The following is a 21,366-nucleotide window of genomic DNA, read 5'->3' on the forward strand; positions in this document are numbered from 1 at the left end:
CCGAAACTAAAATAAAGATTATTTAATTTAAGTTAAACACTTCAAATCTTATGTTAAATAAAAGAAAGTTACAAGATATATTGGTAAAAAGTCAAAATCACACGCTTAAAGACAGTTTCAATAAAAATAAAAATAGGGAGATCAAACCCACTGATCCTAACACATGCAGAGTGGAACGATGAGGTTGACGTGTAGCGCGTCTCGGAAGTGACGCGACGCTGTGTTCTGACCCTGAGCTCTCCCAAATGTTTTTTAATGTTTTCTGTTTGAAACAACACTCGTTTTGTACTATGTATACAAATGCTTTACTAAGTATTGTCTCCTGCTCAGTATGAGATGTTATTTTATATGTTCTTATGTCATGCAGAATTAATTACCTGCGCACAGGTGTACACAATTCACCTAAGCAACATTGGTATATATACCCCTTCCCTTGCCTACTTCAAACCACCTTGAAAAAGCTGCTGTTTGCAGCGAAACGCGTTGGCCCAGGCTGCAATTTGGCCCCCTTGAATACGCTGCTCCTCACCACCATTATCCACCACCCACCACTACTGGAGATCCTTAAACTGCGAAACATCATCGGCAAAATTGACCTGGAGTGAGGCACTCTCCTTCTGAAGGCAAGCCGCCTATCTAACACCCACCCGGTGTCACTCAGCGGACGTCTCGACCTAACTTTCCAATTGGGAGGCTCGCTACCCCCACACAACATCTGGATAAAGCTTTACAGAGCACCGCTGTGCCCAAGCACAAAGGATCTTACCAGCACTTGGGTTCCCATTGAACTGTGGACATACCAAAAAGGTGATATATACCTACAGTGGATGCAGCCTATTCTCTAATTTCCCTCCCCCACCCCTCCCTTGATTTTATTGTGCATTTTATATTGTATTTTACTCATGTTACTTTAGCATTAAAATTTATTATGCTTTAAACATCCTCACTCTGTCATCAATAAGCGCAGTCTACCCATTCTTTTTCCGTTTTCTGTAGGGACTGACAATCCCTTTCTTGACAGCCGCTGGTTGAAACTACTCATACAGGCGCCCCTCCAGTTACCCTGATAACTGACCCCCCAATTTTTCAGTGATAGAACAAACTGGGTAACAACAGACAGACATGGAGGTAGGAGGGTCATGCTGCAAGCTTACATTCTATAATTCTATAATGATGATTGCACAGATGCGGTAGAAATCTAAGGATTGTTTGCAATATTGACCTAGTGTATGGGTACCATTAGTCGTTGCTATCAAGATCCTAGGCATGGCGATTCCCCAGATAAGCCAATCTGTGAATCGCTGCCACGTGACACTTTTACTGCATACCTGAGCATGTGCATTAATTGCATCACGGTCACTGCCACCAGCCAAAAGGTACAGATTTTAGGGTATGAACCATGACATACTTATGGCTTTTGCCTGCACACAAATTATGAATATTTTGGTAACAACTCTTGAGAGAATTAGATTGGATACACAGACACCGAAACTAAAATAAAGATTATTTAATTTAAGTTAAACACTTCAAATCTTATGTTAAATAAAAGAAAGTTACAAGATATATTGGTAAAAAGTCAAAATCACACGCTTAAAGACAGTTTCAATAAAAATAAAAATAGGGAGATCAAACCCACTGATCCTAACACATGCAGAGTGGAACGATGAGGTTGACGTGTAGCGCGTCTCGGCCTTTTGGCTAAGATCAAGTGTAGTATCAGTTCTTATCAGTGGGTATGGACTGGCCTCTGGCAGAGAATAGAGAAAGGCTGGACTGAGTAGCTGCTCTGATGGGCGGAGGGTATGGGACACCTCTTTTTTGCCTGGGAGTGGTGAAAAGTCTGGCTGAGTACCTTCACCTCTGCCAGTGGTAGGAGGTGTTGTTTCCGTAAACCCACTGGTGAGAGGGGGGGAGAAACACTGGGCCTAGTAGTTTGACTCTCTTGACGGGGTTCGTAGCCCCTGAAGGATGAGACAGTGAAAGGCTCAGTCTAGTATCCATTCCCAGGGAGCGGAGAAAGGCTGGGACTGAGTAGATGGCTCCTTTTCCAGAGGTTCGTAGCCTCTGATGGGGAGACCGCGAAAGGCCCAGCTTAGTACCTTAACCTTGGGATCGGAGAAACACTGAGACTGAGTAGATTGCTATTCCGAGGGGGCCGCAACCTCTAAGGGAGTCTTTCGAAAAGCCCAGTGGAGTACCCATTCCCATGCCAGGGGCTGGAAAGTGCCCTACGTTGGGAGCAGAGAAACACTTGATCGGACGCTGATCGGTCGGCTGCTTGGAGTCCGAGGCTGCACTGTGCCCCCGGGGAAACTCGAGGGTGCCGAACCTGCACGGGTGATCCCAAAATCACCATGCACTAGTAAGCACTAGTACTGAGCACTTCCCTCTAGGTTAGCGCTTCACGTCCTTACCTCATCCTTTTGGATGGGGTAGGACAATTTTTCACACCCCCACCCCGTCTGGCTGGGGTCCTCTTTATTATTTATTTCTCTTCTTCTTCACGTTCATGCACTTTAATATTTTCTGTTTTCTGTAGTTTGTCACGTTTTTTGGGTAGTGTGGTCGACCCTTACGGGCCTTCCATTTCCCCAATGTGCCGAAGCTCTCCCCTTTTGGGGAGAGCTTCGGTCCCCTCGAGGACGACCCGGAGCCGCAAGGCGGAGGGAAGTCTAATGCGGGTCTCTCCAAACCTTCGGGCGCGGAGGACCCACCGTCCTAACCCTTCCGGGGGTTGAGAAATGAGGATCTCTCTAAGCTTCGGCGAAGAGGACCCACCGTTCCCTATTTTCCCCTCTTCGGCCTTATGGCTGAGAGGGGTTAGGGGAAAAACGGTGCCCTTCTCCTTCGGGAAAAAGCCCACTTCGATTGCACGGCCCCCTTTGCACGTGTTTAGCACACCTCAGGCTCCTTAGTTTCTTCAAACTCTTCTAGTGTCTGGAACATTACAGAGCCAGAGTCTGAGCTCTGAGATCATAAACATTTTTCCTTGGGAGAGCAGTGTAATTTTACCTTCCAATATACAATCATACCTCCCACCTTTCTGTTATTAACTAGTGCAGTGCTGGACACTGATACACCATTCAAAGCTTCCCTCCCTCCTAGGTAATGTGAAGTTTAGGGTATAGGGTAAGGAGGTGGGGAAGTGGCCCACAGTCTACAGAAATTCTATTCCTTTTGAAGCTGGGCAACCAGGTCTTCTCAATCATACTACTGACAGGATAGCTCGCTGAGGGGTCTGGTTGTCTTCTCTGGTCTGTTAATATAGACCCCCTGGGGTCAGTAAACAACCTGTTGGGAGAAACACAAGCCAGACTTGATCCCTTTCTCTGAGTATTTTCTCATCCTGGAATCGAGGATATTTACGTTCATGAAGCTACCTTAGCTTGAGAAGACATTTACAATAAATTGATGCCTAAGATCACATACATGACCTAATATAGTTTTTATGGATGCAGACAGGAAAGAGATTAAATATGCTTTCCTGGGGCCTTTCGCTGCTTGATTTATCAAAGAGCTTGGCTAGCTTGACACATAGCAGAGTTCCTGCTGTGAAAGGCATTGTTAGAACGACCTGTTCAGACAGGATTTATACATAATGGGCAGCACGGATGGTGTAATGGTTAGCAATACTGCCTCACAGCGCTGAGGTCATCGGTTAGATGCCCACCATGGCCCTAACTATGCGGAGTTTGTATATTCTCCCCATACTTGCGTGGGTTTCCTCCGGGTACTCCGGTTTCCTCCCATAATCCAGAAATATACTGGTAAGTTATTTGGCTCCTAACAAAATTAACCCTACAATGAATGTGTCTATGTGTGTACGTGTGGGAGAGAACATAGATTGTAAGCTCCACTGGGGCAGGGACTGATGTGAATGTTCAAGTATTTGATAAAGCTGCTGTAGCGGCAAAACGCGTCAGGAGTGCTGTTGCCCCCTCTCCACCACCAATACTTTGGATTGCAGTCCGGACCAGCCCAGGAAACTACTTGTCTTTTATTATCATCATTGGGACAATCAAGTCCGCAACTCCACCACCCACCACCCCAAACTTCAACACCCAGGTACCTGAGGATAATACCATCTGTCCTAGACCTACTCCAGTGGATTTCGGTTATTTGTGCCAACCTGGGCCGACCACGTGGACATCATGACATTCCCAACACTGTGTATGGAGCGGTAACTATACCATCTTCTATCCCCCCCATCTGGGCTTAATAGGAACGGACTCTCCATAAGCTGCTTTAGTGTGGAATCGGGCACACCTATACTGTGCATATTTGCAATAATCTTTATTATATATGTTTATGTCTTTTGTCATGGTTTTAAACCTTCAGTAAAATATTTTGTGTAAAGATCATCCAATTCTTAATATTTTAATTTAATTTTTAGCGCTGCTACTACTCATCTTTCCTAACAAAATTAACCCTACAATGAATGTGTGTGTGTGTGTACGTGTGGGAGAGAACATAGATTGTAAGCTCCACTGGGGCAGAGACTGATGTGAATGTTCAAGTATTCTCTGTAAAGCGCTGGGGAATATGTGTGCGCTATATAAGAAACTGTTAATAATAATAATAAATAATAACAATAAGGGCATTTGCAGAGACTGAGTTATCAATACAATATGATTTGCAGTTATGCCCATTCTGAACATGGTCTGATCACTACAGTTGCAGAAATACAATGATTCTGTTCCCATTTGGACTCTCTTATTTTAGTCTGAAGACTCGCAGCACACTGTATGTTAACATCTATTTGCTATTACTACAGCCACATTTATTGAAGCACTTCCTTGTTGTTTTTTTCTGACCCTGCCACCCACTTCCTTGTTGTTTTTTTCTGACCCTACCACCCACTCCACCATTTCCTTCCCTAAACACTGTTTGCTTGTATGCTGTATTGCATATTCTTTTTATATTTACACTTCCCAGAGCTCTTAATTTAAAATACCTGTTACACAAATATCTGTTACACAAAAGTCTTACACATTTTCTACTCAGCATAAATGCACATTGGTTATTATTTACTTAAAGAAATTCAGCATTCAGGTGTATTTACATTTGGAAAAATCGTTAGCAATGGATCCTTCCCTTAGTACCTATCCATCAGTAGAATGGGAGAGTAGTAAGAGGAAAAAGTTGTATTGCCCAAACTTAAGGCCCACACTTGAGCGACTTTCAGCTCAAAGTCGCCCAAACAGTCTGTTTGAGCAGCTTTGCGCTCAAAGCCGCCTAGTGTGTATGCCCCGGCGATGAGGGGTGAGCGCTGCTGCGCGCTCCCGCAACATCGCCGGGAAAGCCGCTATACCAGCAGATGAGTGGCTTTCAGGAAGGCTTTGCATAGCGCTCCGCTATGCAACGCCGTCCTCCCCCCTCCGTCGGCGCCGGGCCGAGGGAAAGCCGCTCAGTGTGTATGCACTGAACGGCTTTCCCCCCAGCGATGGATACGATCATCGCTGTACATACACGCTGGGCATAGTCGCCCAGTGTGTATGGACCTTTATTCTCATATCACCAGATTGGTAAGTAGTTACAAGTGGGTGGTGCTCCCCAGGGTCAGATATTTGAATTTACAGATGAGGAAAGAGAAAGAAGACTCTTTGTTGGAGGCACTCGTTGAGATATAGTAATGCACTTAAAAAAATATACGTTTATTGGTCAATTTAAAACACACAAACAACATAGACATCCACCTATATTATAGTGGTACAGAATGAAAAAGAGAGGGAGTATATATTCATTTGCCAGCAGTATGTACTTTGGCATATCATTTTTTATGTCAAGTTTATACGGAAAAATTCAATTCAGCACCAATTTTTAAGTGGATGTGTGGTAAAATGTTATTAAATAATGACAGAGTTTCTAGTTTAGCCTGATACCTATTACTTAGTGTCCCTATTCTAGCTCCCTTACCTTAAAATGGTAGTGCTTTAGTATGGTTACTAGCTGCTACTGTAACACACATGATCTAAATGCCAGTTTCTGTAAAACAAATTTTTCTTATATATTGTTATACTCCTAATTTGACTGCACAAACACATGGGTAGGTCATACAGAACCATACTGTATGTAGCAATCCCCTCTTGCAATTTGTAACTCTGCTACTAATGTTGCAATATCTGTTATAAAGTTCCCAGGCAGGTCATATAGATCCTGAACCTTATGAAATACAATTGTTCAGACAATTATTAATATGCAGACATTATAGTAGTGCATGCTGCAAAAAATACACATGATTGTTTAACACACTGTGAGACTTTTGATAACAGTGTATCGGGTGGAAGTATCCAGTCTAAATTGTCTTAATTGCAGTCTGTGTCAGGGCTGGATTAACAAAGGGCCTGATGGAGCTACAGCTCCAGGCCCACTGTACAAATAGCCCCCAGGGAACCAGAGATACCGCCAGGCAAATCTGGAACATTTTCCCCATACCATGGGACACCCCCACCTGGTTCCAACAGCTGCCAGTTCCCCCTCCAGCATCACAGAAGCTCGAGGTTGATCTAAGTCGAATCCAAATCGCTGGGCCTTCAATCTGATACCAGGCTGGTCCATATGGGTTCATTGGTTCTAGAGATATTGCGGGTAAACCAATTTTTTCATTTCTGAAATGTAGTTTCATGGCTGTTCATGTTGTTTGAGGGCAGATTTCTCTGGAACCAAACGGCCCAGTTTCACGGGACCAAAATCATTTGAAGCCCACTTAAAAGTTCTTCAATATGATACATGTAAATGGGTCAGTTGGTTCCAAAGATATAGCTGGTTGTTTAAAGGGGGGGGGGGGGGTTTCTCCCCCTCACACCAGAATATGCAGGGACTAGGCTGATGTAAAAGGGGCCAGTCTCTGCATTTTCTGGTGTAAAATGGGTGTTATTTCAAATAGCCGGGACCTGCAGTGCTCTGAATACAGCCCCCTGCTCTCTGCCCGGCTTTTAATGGCTGTCATTTCTGCCCAGTGGCGGCTGTCCCCCAGTTACCGTGAGCATGTAATCCCCTTGGCAATGAGCATGGAACCCCTCGCAATGAGCATGGAACCCCTGGCAATGATCATGTACATGGGGGCGTGTGCGCACGAGACGCTCGCATGCTCTGTGGCAACAAAGCTTCCCTCGGGTCCCCGCCTCCCCCGCCGGTCCCCCTCGCCACCCTGACCCCCCCCCCCCTAAACCTACCTATCTCCCTGAAGCGGAGACGGGCAGGATGCCGCTGCCCCGCCGACAGAGGATTGGGACACGCGTGCGCGTGAGATGCACGCGTGTCCCAGTTCAGTGTAGCCCCTGTCCACTGGCGCTCACCAGAGGGGAGACTCTGGTGAGCCCCGGCCAAAGATGACAGGGGCTACATCTGTAGGTAAGCAGAACTTATGTAGAATAATTTTTAATAGGCATTACGGTGTGTGGCATAATGTGTAATGGGCATTGTGGTATGTGGCATATTGTGTAATGGACTTGAAGCGAGGCCACACACCCTTTTTTTATGTGCACACTCTCTTTTTTAGTTCTATTTGAGGGGTACAAATTTTAATAAAGGAGGGGGGGCGCCAGAAACATTTTGGCTTGGGGGTGCAAAATTTATAGTTACGCCACTGGTGATTGGACGATTCAATTGGTTGGGAACGCCCAGATCTTTTGCCAAATCTATCCGTGTGTACGCACCTTAAATCATTATTCAGTTGTGTTTCACTTGCATTCCATATTCCAGATTGGATTGCACACTTGTTCAAAATGTGAGAAGAGAAACACTAGTTTATCTGCAAATTCTTTCTTCCTGGGAATAGGATTGCCACCTAGCAACAGCTGGTGGTTTAGGGTGCAAGTCTCCTGACATACGCTGGGGCGGTATAGTGAAAGAAAAACTTTAACTTTCCCTCCCACAGCTTAGCTGCGGTGCATGCAGAGTCGCGTAGAGGGGGGGGGGGGGTACATTTTACCTGGGCCTGGGCATGTCAGGGGGCCCTGGTCTGAGCTCACGCACACTTTTTTTAAAATTCGGCCGGCAGGTGTGTGTGTGGCTGGGGCAGCCGGGAGAAGGTGGATTGGCTGTGTAGCGGCTGCTCCCTCCCTTCATCCGTACCCGGGCACAGCTTCCTGCAGTGGTGAACTGACTGACAGTGCCTAGCTGTGTGTCTGTGACAAGCGAGTCACACGCAGCCAGTCCAGTCCACCACCGCGGAGTCTGCACGAAGCTGTGGGATGTGGCCGAGCGAAGGGGACAGACATAGGGAGGCTGTGAGGAGGGGGGGGGGGGGGGAGAATGGCGGCAGATTTAAAGGACAACCACAGCCCGATGTACCAGGCCACAGTTGTCGTCCCCCACCGACTGCTTCAGCATTGTAAGTCAGACAGTTTCTCTCCTCCCCCCACCCCCTCCATCAGTTCGGGTGTGCTGTGTCACATGCCACTGAAGGAGGAACTGGCCTAGGCATTGCAACAGAAGCTAAGGGTCAGGTTGACTGACAGAGCTCATGGTGGGTGGCAGTGATGTGCGGTGAGGTCATTGCCTGGGGAGGCACTGATCTCCCCGCACGGGACCACAGGCACGGGACCCCCCCGCCCCCTCGGCCACATACCATGCTATATGGTATATGCAGCGGCCGGGCACAGGCAGCAGGGCGTACATGCGCCCCCCTCCCCCAGCGGACTCACCTCTCCTCGGCGGTGACAGCGGCTATCTCCCAGCAGCGCCGGACTCCACGCTGTCACGCTGCTGCATCCTATCCAGGTGGGCCCTGCATGTGTGTGATTGGACAGCGGATCCATCACTGGATCCGCTGACCCAATCACATCTGGGGGCGTGCATTCATACTGGTGCCCCTGTCATTGCGGCACCAGTATGAGTGCCGCTTCCCCATTCATTTTCAATGGGCTTTTACAGCCCATTGCTGCACCCTGCCCCCTGCCCTCCCCTACCCGCCCCCCGCTGCTTTAATGTTAACAGCGGGAGGCACCTCTCCCACTGCCTCCCACCTTCACATGCAGCAGTGTAAGATGGTAGGAGGCAGGGGGAGAGGTAGAAATGATGAAAATAATAAAAGAAGATATATAAATATCTTCTTTTTATTATTCACATAATTATGACAGGGGAGGCACTGCCTCCCCTGCCTCCCCTGACTGCACGTCCCTGGTGGGTGGAGCTGAAGGAGCAGCACATCGTTCTACTCAGAGGCTGCCTGTGATGACTCAAAGAGGCTGGACTGACTGAAGAGGTCGTCATCAGAGGAGAGGTGATGAGAGGGGACTAACCTGCAGGGCACACTCACATAAGTAAGATGTTGCCACTGATAGAAAAGGGGGCCACTGATGCTTCTGGTGATCGTGACTGCAGCCTGATTCTCACTCACAGGCAGATGTCTGCCTGTACAAGTGTGAGTGGAATAAGCAGCTTGGGGCTGGGATCATCAGCACCAGTGGGCCTCTCTGTGTCAGTCTTAAGAAGGTGGTGTTGCCGGAGAGCCCGGCACACGGGGTTAATGGCGGCTACAGCACTGAAGGGGTTAACTCTCCGTGCTTTGCCATTATTCAGAACAAGGGCACTTGACATGTTTTAAACTGTATGAGCAGCACTGAGCTGGGATAGGACCCCTGCTGCAGTGCTGATGTAAGTTGTAGCCTGCTGCTGGGCACCAGGAACAGATTATATGTATTTATGAAATATATGTTAGGCACTGAGCTAGGACTGCATCATATATTGTGTATATTGTATTGAATATTGAGGAATGCATTCTGGACTTACAATGCAATTTGTACATTTCTGGAGGAAGGAATTTAGCAAATCTTGGTGATGAGGAAATTAAATGCTAATCTGCCCCTCTTGTCAGAAGGTCTGTGAGTGTCCAAAACACAGCATGGAGAAGCTCTGTGTCTGAAGCCCTGTGCAAAAGGCACGGTTGCCGTCCCTCCCGGAATTTGCGGGAGTCTCCCGAAAATCGGGTCCTTCCTCCCGGCCCCCGGAAGGGTGGGCAACCCTCCCGGAATCAGGGGGACCCCCACTGAGCCCCCCCCCCCCGATTGCGGCATTTATATGCCGCAATCCGCGGGTCTCAGGGGAGGGGGCGGAGCTAAAACGGCACAATCGTGTCATTTTAGCCCCGCCCCCACCATGGATATCAGTTATTTCGGCTATTTGCCGTAATGGGGGCGGGGCTTAATGATGTCACTGTTAAGCCCCGCCCCCAAACTCGTAATGCAATATTCCTCTCCGGGCTTCTCCCGGAGAGGATTTTTTGAAAGTCGGCAACCCTGGTAAAAGGTGATAATAAGGAAACTATGTGATGGGTCACTGAACCCAGGCCATCCTGTGCGAGGTGTTGGTAATGCACAGACATTTGTGTTTCTTCATGTAAACATGTCCAGGAGATAAATATCTCCCCTGTTCCTGGAAGTTACAGTATATATTCTAAGGAAATTGGACTCATCCTTTGTAGTATGTAATCTTGGTTCGTTATGCACTGGAAGTAAAATGTCAGATTGAGATGCAAATCGTAAATGTATGGGGGAGGATCTGACAATGCCAGTGTGTTTTCTGACTTTATAAGCAGGGCCTGTGAGCCCAAGTAGTTGTACAATCTGCCTGATCTGAATGCTGTAAACATCTGTATGCTGTACCTCCTAGGGACCTAGGAGAGGGCTCTTTTCAGAGCTTCTACTTGACCACCAGAATTAATGCACTAGTTCCGTGCTCTGGCTGTTCTGCGTTTAGCATCCAGCGTCTCCGAGTCTCCGCTCTGCCAGCTACCAAAACAGAGGTCTGGTCCGTGACCAGTGGGGGACCAGTCGACGCCAGCAGCGCGTCGACGCAGGTAGTACTCAGGTGCCAGCGGTTGGGCGATAACCCTGCCCACTGCGTAGTGGGCGGAGTCAGTAACAGGCGATTACTGATGGTAACAGGGAATCCCCTATTGGCCAAGTCCCGTCAGACCAGGAACCGCTATCTGTGGACTCGAAGAGCGTAGCCAGAGCTAAGGGCAGGCATCCGTCACAGGTGGCATGGGGGTTATATGCCCCCTCCTGGGGAACGGACTCATAGGAAGCTGGCTGAGCTACCTGGCTTGGGCTACTCAGTCCCCTTCTATGACTTAGCCCCTCCACCCCATGTACCTCTGACACCTCCCTCTCCCCACGTCTCTGTCTCTGCATTCCAGGCGTTTCTGTCTCTGCGTCCCCATTGTCTCTGCATCCCCGCCATCTCTCTATGTGGCATAACGTGAATTTTGGCTCATGCTGTGTTTTTTGGCTTATTCTGTGAGGCATAGTGTGAATTGTGTCTCAATCCGTGTGCATAATCTCAATTCCATGTGAATTTAGTTTATTATGTGTAGCATAATGTGTAAGGGGGTCTACTATTGTATTGAATAAGAGGTATATGATGTGGCACACTACACTCAAGGACATGCACTCTTTTGAGTGGCCACACCCCTTTTCCATAGCGCGCGCCTTAGACGCACGTATGACTTCAGCCTTCACTTCTCCATTCTGCTATATGCTAAACATGCCCCCAAAATGATGTGGTCACACTCCCTCCAGCGGGGCCCCGGGAAGCTGTTGTACCGGGGCTCAGGATTTCCCTTGGCAGCCCTGGGTGCATGACTAATTGTGGGGACCGGGTCTTAACAGATACACAGCCCCCCCCCTCCCCCCCCCCAGCCCGTACAATACAATACAATTTGGTATGTATAGTATTTTCAATGGATAAAAAAGGACCATTACCCTGTCAGTTTTGAAGAAAGTCTTTTTGCGGGGAGGAGTGAGAGGGTGAGGACTGCAAAGCTGTCTTCCTCTTCAAAATAAACAGCCTTATCTCAAATGCAAACATTCTGGCAATGTTCTTTAGTCCTCAAGGGCTGCATGTGTGAGACATCCTGCAGGACATCAGTGTTCCGTCTCTCTCTCTCCCTCAGAGCAGAACTCAATGGCATCTTGGGATTTGTAGTTTATCTTTTACTGCTCAACCTCTGAGCAGTAAAAAATGAACTACAATTCCCATGATGCCACTGTTCCTGCTTCTTTGCCTGCCCATCCGGGTTACTGATAGCTGAATCCCGGCGGTACCTTGCTCCTAAAACTAAGCGGCCGAGTACCCAGCTTAATGGTCGGGCCGGCCCTGCTCCCAATGTCACTGTAGGGATAGTGGGATGAGAAGCCCAGGCCCTACCCTCTCTGTCAAAGTGGTGGGGCCTGGGACAGATGTTCCCTCAGCACCCCCTTCTCAGCGGCCCTGGTTGTTTGCATAGACCGTTGTATGCAAAAATAATTGTTAACCAGAGTATTCATAAAGAACATAGATCAGATCTGAGAAACTCTACTGGAAGGTGTTAGAATGGAAACTGGGTTGGACTAGGAACCAACAACTGAAATAACTGCCATGCTGTACTAAAGCCCGGCATGTTAAAAAAACTGAGGCAAACTTGTGAGTAAAGCAGAGAAGAGGAAATAATTATTTTCTGATCTTTAGGTGGCTGCAATTGTTGCTTCTTCTGGGCTTTTGGAGCGCCTTGAATCAAAGGATAAGTTAGGTATATAACCAAACCTTAGAGAGTACAAGCAACCGACCTAACAAGAAAATGGGTGGGAAGGGTGGGAGCTGTTGCTAGGTGACAATTCTATTCCCTAGAACAAAGAGAGTTTGCAGTTCATAACAGCTGGTGGGTAGACTACCACTCACCTGGTGGTTGCTCTAAGGAACGCAATTCTTTGAGTTTCGGAAGGCCTCCAACCATGTCTAAAGAAGGTCCAGGAGGATGAGCAACATGCAGCTTGCAATAGAGGCTGTAATGGTAAGTCTCTAGCAGCCAATAAAGTAACGGCATCACAGTGAAGGGGATGGCCTTTGAAGTGGAGTGTCTATTCCATAACTCTGCACGGTGGAAACTATACACTCCCTGGTCATAAAAGGTCTGGCAGGATTAAAAATATTCTGGCATGTGAGAGAGAAGTTTGATGTCGCTCCTTATAGGTACCATGAGGGGTAAGTAAGTGGATTGGCAATTGACTATAAAAAGATCTGAATCTGAATGATTTCTGACCAGATACATTCTACCAGAGGTGTTTGCATGGAACTTGTTTTTGTCTGTCCCCATAGAATAATAAGGAAACCCATTGGGGTAGGGGTGATCCAAGGTTCAGATACGTGGATCGACGAAAACTCAGCCCCTCTGGCTGCAAAGGCAATGGCTAACAGTGAAGTTAATTTCTTTGAAAGGTCAAAGATATCTGCAGATGGTGGTATAGTGGCCAATAAGTACAAAAAAAAACGGTACTTATGTATTATCTGGACTCCCATGTTAAATGCACCCCATTTTTTCATACTCCTACTATCCAACTACGCATGGAGTTGATTTTATATAGTGTGGCGAGCGCAGCGAGCCACCGTGCCGGGAGCGTGGCGAGGGGACGCGGTCTCATAAGAAAACCGGGAGCCCAGATATTACATAAGTACCAAAAAAAACCTTTAGTGGCCTTCCCAAAAATTTTCCAGGCTGTGCCTCTGTGCCCAGTCTGGCAAGCGCGGAAAATTCTCGGGATTACAACTGTTTAGAGCTGGGCAGTGCTGCTGAGTTCATTCACTGAACTCAGGCAGCTTCAGCGCTGCCCGGCTCCCTCCCCTCTGCCGCACCTCCCCCCTCCCCTCCGGCTTCTCTATACAATTCTCCGGTGCTGGCTTATGACAAGCCAGCTGCCGGGGCGCAGGGCCGGGCAGCGGCTGATTGACAGCTCAGCTGCTCTGCCTGGACACGGGGAGGCATTGGTGGTTTTTTTTTAAGGGAGTGCTCCTTATACAAAACTCGCCCAGTGGGGAGTGCTCCCCCCCAAAAAAAGCACCACTGAAGGGGTTAATGTCCCACCTGGTTGAATGCCATAGACATGGAGGTCTAGCTAGAAAGAAACCTTTAAAGTAATCTTATTCTCTGTGAGCTCTGGGATAAGGAGAGCTAGAGTCAAGCCATATGAGTATATCTTGGCATAAGGCAAGCCTTCAAGCTTAGTGGCAAGGAAGTCCAGAGTTAAGCTACGCTCAGACTAGGGTCAGAGAGCCAGGATTTAAGATCCGTGTTGACCCTTTCCCGCGACAGAAAAGGACGGGTTATTCAGCAATTTTTTGGGTTGAAAAGCTTTAACCCAGGAATTTGCTTCAGGTGTGAATTGGGGCCAGGCTTCGCCCGGCAAAATTACCCCGCACTCAAAAATGATGGTTAATTGCCGGGTGGCCGGTGTGAAAGGGGTAAAAGGGGTCCTTATCTGCCCAGACCATCAATGATGTTCAGGCAGATGCCTGTGCTCATTTCAATGTGCCGGAGTGCTGCAACTAGTGGTGGAGGCGTTCTCTCTCCTAGGTATAGTAAATAAGGGTAGAATCCACTATGCGCTCTCCTACTGTAATGTATGTAATGTACTGTAACAGAAATGAAGAAATTAGCAGATTTTTATCAGTGAAGGAAGGTTGCTTTATTTGCAAAAAGGTGCTATTTATCTAAACGTACCTATAATCTGAAAGATCTATGACTAGTCCTGTGCAGTATCACGCTGTGCTGACCCTTTGGGGGTTTAGGGGTGTCTTCTAGGGACTCCCCCTTCCATAGGTTCCTAACCTGGAACCTATGGTCAGCCACAGGTGGACTTTTGTGTCCTTGTTCTTCGGAGGGGTATTGGACTGTTTTCTAGTGGCAATACCAAATCAAGTTTCAAGTCTCTGTACAATCTGGTTGCTATTAGCAATATCCAGATACATATTATCATACTTGGGATAAACATATTCATATCCTTACAAAAAATAAGGATCAAATATGGTTTGTGGTAACATGTTTTAAAAAGGGGCAGACTAGATGGGCCAAGTGGTTCTTATCTGCCATCAAATTCTATGTTTCTAACTTACACCTGGAAAGCGCAAAGGGAAGGGGCCTCTGTCACAGACCGAGTAGAGTTCCTGCTCCCACCAAGATACATGCCCCTGTTCTCTGCACCATGCAGGGCATTGTGCTTTACCCCTGCCACCCACTGCTTCCCATCACACTCTGCCTCCTCGTACCTGCTGTTTTCACTCTGTCATGCCTTGCCATTTATTGTTACGGTCTTCCTCTACAGTATATGTAAACCTCTCCCTGCAATAAACTGTTAATCTAGGCCTCTCCATGTCACCCATTGCCACCTGCCTTCTGCTGTCAACCTCTGCCTCCCACTGCCTTATGCTATCACCCTCCCCCTGTCACCCACTGGTTTTCCCCTGACCTTCTTACAACCCTGATTTCCACTGTGTCCCTTTGACTCCCTCTGCCTTATACTGTCACCCTCTGCCTCTCTCTGTCACCCACTGTGGTGTAGCATATTGTAAACAAGGGTTGGAGTGGGGTAAGGGGCAAATTATATTTTTGCACCTGGGCCAACCACTCACAAGTTCCACCACTGATTGTAGCTGGTGATGTGCTTCGTACTGGGACACTCACTCCAGCATCTGTCTAGCTACACTCCTTTGAACTTCCCAGAAATACCCTCTAAAGTTGCATCTTTGTGCATGCACTTTTGATTTGTGTCTTTTATAGGATACACATGGTGGCAGGGCAGCCGAGTGGAATGCCGGGCCCTGGTAAAATTTTGGCGACGTGACCTAAGTGTGGAGCCTGCTGTCAGCTCAGCACTTGCTGTAGAAGTGTGTGCTGCTGTTGCTGCCCAGGAGGGACGGGGGGAAGGGAGAGGTCGGACCAGGGCCCCTGCTGGACCCCTCTAGCAAGTCTGGGCCTGGGTAATTAGTACCTGCTCCCCCCCCCCTTCGGCTGCCCTGCATGGTGGAACCCCATTGGTATTATGTGGGACCCCAAGTACTGTATTAATATAGGATACACATGGTGGACCACACCGGTATTACACGGGACCCCCAGTACTGTATCATTATAGAATACACATGGCGGGCCCCACCGGTATTATACGGGACCTCAAGTACTGTATTATTTTACTGTACGATACACCCCACTGGTATTATGCGGGACCCCAAGTATTATTACAGTATACGATACACATGGTGGGCCCCACCTGTATTATGCGGGACCCCAAGTATTGTTATACTGTACAGTACGATACACATGGTGGGCACCCAGGTATACTGTATTACGGTAAACTTTGACTGAACACAGGAATTAAAGGGTACACTTGGTGTAAATATATACACTTGTACTGCAGTCACCACTTTATTAACACTTTATTCTGGTACACTTTACTGTATCCTCACATTACAGTACTTACAGCGCCTGATGGACGCTGCGCTCTAGGGAGCGGACAGACTACTCATGGCCAGTGTCTGCCAGAATGGCCCTCTGGGCTTTTCCTAGTTGCTGGCAAGAGCAACGTCTCGACAGCGCACCAGGTGCCTAAGCACCCAGGTGCTGTACGGGCCTTCCTTGGGCTGCGCCATTGTACAGCATAGAGTAGTCTCAAAATGGTGGAGTGGGCGTCCTAGTCACACGCTGTGTGTGACACGCTTCCGCGTCTCAGGCGGCTGGAGCTCTTTGTGCTGGTGCCCGCATGATCCCCTCTCTGCAGGATCTGTAGGCTTGCCAGGGATGATGCCAGGACCAGAGTGCAATGAATAAATGAATATTAATGAGTGGCACCTGGCTCCCGGCCCCCTGCTGGCGAATGTGTAAAATTAAAAAAAAAAATTGTTTCAACAAAACAAAGATGAACAAAAATAGCATGCCCCTTCACAGAAAAAAAAATCAGATTTTTTGACACCAATAAAAATTAAAAAACGCTTTTTTTAAAAAGATCACATTCCAGTTCACCTAAAAAAGATGATGAATGTAAAACGGAGAATTATGGAGAAAATCATTGGAGAAAGCAGTTCCATTTGAGCATTGAATACACAATTGTTTCCATTCTTTGCAAATATTTAATTATTCTGCATTTCAGCACTAAGGGTGACATTCTATGGGATGAGAGTTTTTCCCACGTCAGTTTTTCAAACCATTATCGCACTTTTTTCAAATCGCATTTTTGCCTTGGATTCGCATATTTAATGAGGTGCGTGTTCCGGCAAGAAAAGTGCGATTGAGTGCGATAATGGGTGAATTTTCGGCATGAAAATGTGCAATTTTTAAGGAGGCCACACACGCACCGATGCGGGCGGTGCGATGCTGTACGATGGGGTGCACCTGGCACCTCATCGTACAGTACAAAAAGTATGTGCTGCACATACTTTTTGTACTAGCTTTTTCTAGCACAGCATCGCATCGCATGCACATCGTATGCACAAGGCATACCATGCGATGCTATGTGTGCTAGTTAAGCCCACAACGCACGCCGGGATCGGTGCGTGTGTGGGCTGCATTAGGCATGAAAATGTGCGAATTTGAGCTTATGTGCGATTTTGGGTTTGTATTAAAAATAAAAAAAATTGCGTGAGGTCCCCCCTCCTGAGCATAACCAGCCCCGGGCTCATTGAGCCGGACTTGGTTCCAAAAATACGGGGGACAAAAAGTGTAGGGGTCCCCCGTATTTCTGAAACCAGCCTCGGACTCTTGGACCGGTCCTGTTTCCAAAAATACGGGGGGAAAAAATCTGGGGGTCCCCCGTATTTTGAAACCAGCACTGGGCTCCAAAAGCCCGCAGTGTCATGCCACAGCCGGGGGACACTTTTTACATAAGGTCCCCCGGCCGTACCATGAGCACAGTGGCTAGTCAGCCTTGGACGGGGTACCTAGAGGAGTGGGGACCCCACAATAAAGGGGTCCCCCCCCCCAAGGCTTCACCCGTCCAGGGCTGAAGCCCGGGGCTGTCACCGGCGTCCCTGGCCAGTGGACGCTGGCCTGATGGTGTAAAATCTTTCAATCCTAACATTGCTTTATACAGGAGAACTACAAGTCCCAGCAGACCTCCCCCGCATGCTGGGACTTGGAGAACCACAAGTCCCAGCATGCGGGGCATTAATGGGTCTGCTGGGACTTGTAGTCCACCTGTAAAAAGAATGTTAAAAGAAAATACACACACAGAAACGTAAAACTTTATTACATACACACACACATCTCCCTTTTACAACCACATACTCACCGATCCAGGATCCAGCGCTGGTCTTCTTTTCAATGGAAAAACATCTGGATGTGAGTTCCAGCGCGAGTTAAAATCGCACTTTGTAAAAGTGCGATTTCGCAGCAAAATCTGCGATTTTTGCCGTTTTTAGCATCTCATTTAATACGCGAAAACGGGATTTCGGCCGTTTTTTGCGCAAATTTCGCCAAAAAAACACAACTCTCATCCCATAGAATGTCACCCTAAGTTTCTCTTGACCCTTCATTTATGTTAGCTTTTGTGTCCATCTATTCCACAAACCTCAACTGTTCTCACACGTGAATTTATTCATTGTATACTATTTTCAAATTTAAGTACATACTGGGGTTTATTTTGCTTGGTACGGTAGGAACGTATATGGGCGGATCGGGATTTTTTTCATCTGGGCATGCGTAGCTTTCGCAATGAGCATGTGCAGCGACCTCACACCGCTCACGGACGGGTCTCTCCGTGCAAAAAAACCTGTCCGCAAGAGTACGGTCATTGTGGGCGGCATGTGGACGTTTTTATGGGAGCGGCTGGAATAATGAGGAAAACTGAGCGTAAACATGGGCGTACACGGGGATGTGCACACAAAATGTACGGTGCCACAACCTCCTCGATCGGTGCATTTTGGACCAAAAACTGGCGGACGCCAAAGATAGCTCCAGACCACCCCTAGAGATACTGTATGAGAGCGGATGCCTGGGTCTGCTAATTAATGCTGATTATAATAAGCAATGCTGCAGCCTATTAAGTGAAAACTATGATTTCACTACCTGCAAGCCACACACAGCCCTCAAACACATTGGAAGCATATCTTTCTACACTTCAACATGTAAAGGTTGGTTTAATTTTAGGTAAGATTCATTCTAAGACCTGGTTATATATGTCAAGGTAGTTATTTTATAACCATTTACACCCATTTAGAAAGTATTTTGGTATACTTTAAAAAGCAGGACACTGAATAACAGTTTTTTAATATGAAAAAATACACTTAAACCACATCTAAGAGCAACAAGGATGTTTTTGGACTTAATTTCTACTTGCACTGTGACGTACGCTCAGAAATAGGGAAGGTGTCGGTGTGAAAACGGACAACATCCGTCCGTACATGGTGGTGTACGCTCTGATGTACACCAGCTATCGGTGGCTAAGAGGGAGATCCGTCCGTACATGGTGACGTACGCTCTGATGTACACCAGCTATCGGTGGCTAAGAGGGAGATCCGTCCGTACCTGGTGACGTACGCTCAAGTATACGCCCCTCCCCATTGTTGGTGTTTGTGACCGTCCGTATGCGGCTGTTCTTTGGGCAGACTTTCGCTCACCGCGAGCGTAAGGGAAATGTACCGTACGTACGTTTCACCGACCTACACCAGAATAAGGCCCACTGTATGTATCTGTAATAATTTATAATCAATACTGTAATGACACTATTACTATTATTGGAAATTCCTCAATGATACTATAAAGATTTCAGGACATTCTTTTTCAGTTGATTTTTTCATTACGTATATATTGCAACAAAGGGGACACAAACAGTAAGGTGGTTTTCCTTTGTTACACAATTTAATGCAATAAGTGTTTTGCTTTTGTGCAATAGGAAGAACATTGTTTAAGACATACAGGGGGATATATGTCAAAGCTTGGAGAGAGATAAAGTGTAGAGAGATTTGGGGTGACATTTAATGATATGCGAAAATGTGAATTTTACGATATTTTTGCGAAAACCGGCCGAAATCCCGTTTTCGCATATTTATTGAGATGCTAAAAACGGCAAAAATCGCACTTTCTGAAAGTGCGATTTTTACTCGCGCCGGAACTCGCATCCAGATGTTTTCCCGTTGAAAAGTATACAATTCGCATATTTAATGAGATGCGAATTTGGGAAATGTGTCTTAAATTCGCCCAAAAATCAGACCAGGTTCTGATATGGGAATTGGCCAGAACCCTGCACAGATCATTGAGATCTGTGCATGGTCCTGTGGTTAAAATGTGTTAAAGTGTTTTTTTTTTGTTTTTTTTATTGCGTGGGGTCCCCCCTCCTGAGCATAACCAGCCCCGGGCTCATTTAGCCGGACCTGGTTCCAAAAATATGGAGGACAAAAAGTGTAGGGGTCCCCCGTATTTCTGAAACCAGCCCCGGACTCTTGGACCGGTCCTGGTTCCAAAAATAAGGGGGACAAAAAAATCTGGGGGTCCCCCGTATTTTGAAACCAGCACCGGGCTCCAACAGCCTGCAGTGTCATGCCACAGCCGGGGGACACTTTTTACATAAGGTCCCCCGGGCGAAACATGAGCACCGTGGCTGGTCAGCCTTGGACGGGGTACCTGGAGGAGTGGGGACCCCCCCAATAAAGGGGTCCCCCCCAGGCTTCACCCATCCAGGGCTGAAGCCCGGGGCTGTCACCGGCGTCCGTGGCCAGAGGACGCCGGCCTGATAGGGTTGAATCTGTCAATCCTAACATTGCTTTATACAGGAGAACTACAAGTACCAGCAGACCTCCCCCGCAGGCTGGGACTTGGAGAACCACAAGTCCCAGCATGCGGGGCATTAATGGGCTTGTAGTCCACCTGTAAAAATAATGTTAAAAGAAAACACACACACAGAGAAGTAAAAGTAGGTACTTGTTTCCTAGCAAGGCCACCCCGATTTTCATCGGGGTGGTCGTGTCGGAAAAATCGCGTTGGTCGCATCGCATGCGATTTGGTCGCATGCGATGCGACCGACGCGACCAACCCGATTTTTTAATTGAATCAAATGTGAATAGGGTCCCTGGGACCCGATTTTACATTGGATTCAATGTAAAATATTCCCTAGACCCCCAATTTTACACCGTAAACCCCACCCCACGATTGACTTGAACCCGAAGCGTGGCGAGCGCAGCGAGCCTGCGAGGGGCGGTGGTGCGCATCCTCCGACCTTTTCATTCCCCTACTATCCACGTTGGCGGGGAGTTGAGAATATAAAGTGTGGCGAGCGCAGCGAGCCACCGAGCCCGAAGCGTGGCGAGCGGACGCGTATAACTTCACAGGTATACGCGTCCCCTCGCCTCGCTGCGCTCGCCACACTTTATATTCTCAACTCCACGCCGACGTGGATAGTTGGGGAATAAAAGGTCGGAGGACGCGCACCGCCGCCCCTCGCGGGCTCGCTGCGCTCGCCACGCTTCGGGTTCACGTCAATTGTGGGGTGACGACGGGGACATATATAATGTGAAATGGGTCATATTGGCCCATTTCACATTTTTTACTATGTGACATGGACTTAATCAAGTCCAACTCACCTTGTGCCATTATAATGGCACAAGACCGACGCGATGCTCCCGATT

At 47.6% G+C, this 21,366-nt stretch overlaps 1 protein-coding gene and 1 pseudogene across 2 annotated transcripts in view; both read left to right on the forward strand.

Annotated features, from left to right (window-relative positions):
* LRRC25 (leucine rich repeat containing 25) overlaps positions 1-21,366 on the forward strand; it is a 91,652-nt gene that overhangs the window by 14,808 nt on the left and 55,478 nt on the right. The window contains exon 1 of one of the 2 annotated variants that reach the window (XM_083179464.1): positions 9,136-9,226. The exons of the other annotated variant lie outside the window; for it this stretch is intronic. The gene's annotated coding sequence lies outside the window, so the exon portion shown is untranslated. Of the gene's footprint in view, positions 1-9,135; positions 9,227-21,366 lie in introns of those variants that run through there. 2 annotated transcript variants of the gene reach the window in all.
* LOC146045413 (U2 spliceosomal RNA) lies at positions 1,679-1,885 on the forward strand (annotated as a pseudogene).

The sequence above is a fragment of the Crinia signifera genome, chromosome 1 (genome assembly GCF_055691185.1).
Source record: "Crinia signifera chromosome 1, ASM5569118v1, whole genome shotgun sequence".
Classification (NCBI taxonomy): domain Eukaryota; kingdom Metazoa; phylum Chordata; class Amphibia; order Anura; family Myobatrachidae; genus Crinia; species Crinia signifera.